The sequence below is a fragment of the Sus scrofa genome, chromosome 2, assembly GCF_000003025.6.
Source record: "Sus scrofa isolate TJ Tabasco breed Duroc chromosome 2, Sscrofa11.1, whole genome shotgun sequence".
NCBI classification, from domain to species: domain Eukaryota; kingdom Metazoa; phylum Chordata; class Mammalia; order Artiodactyla; family Suidae; genus Sus; species Sus scrofa.
In genome coordinates this window covers 13,691,976-13,692,578 of record NC_010444.4, presented here as the reverse complement: position 1 = coordinate 13,692,578, position 603 = coordinate 13,691,976, and positions in this window count along the sequence as shown.

Below are 603 nucleotides of genomic sequence, written 5' to 3'. Positions count from 1 at the left end.
CCAGATCATCTACCTGCATCCAAGAACCAGGCCTTCCTGGCCCTCTGGAGCTGCTTGTGCCCCTGGCCCCTCTGGAGCTGCTTGTGCCCCTGGCCCCTCTGGAGCTGCTTGTGCCCCTGGCCCCTCTGGAGCTGCTTGTGCCCCTGGCTCCTCTGGAGCTGCTGGCACCCCTGGCCCTCTGGAGCTGCTGGCGCCCCTGGCCCCTCTGGAGCTGCTGGTGCCCCTGGCCCCTCTGGAGCTGCTAGAGCCCCTGGACCTTGCAGGCACAATCCCTCCTCCCTGCTGGACCCACCCCAGTGGCCAGCCTCCAAGCATCCACAGCCGCAGCTGCAGATGCAGCCGCAGCTCAGCGGCCTCAGAGGCTTCAGTGATGGGGGAAGGGGCGGGGAGTCCAGCCGCCACACCCCAGACCTGAGGGTCGTGTTGGGAAGGTCCACTCAAAGGACTGTGACAAGCTCCAGTTGGACTCGGTCCCACTCCCAAAGGACGGTCCAGGGCCGACTGGCTCCCCTGGGTCTGGGGCAGGGCAGCCAGCGAGCCCCCCAGCTTCTCCTGGTCTTGGCCAGGGGGCCGGAGCACACCTTCGGAAAATCGGCGTATGAA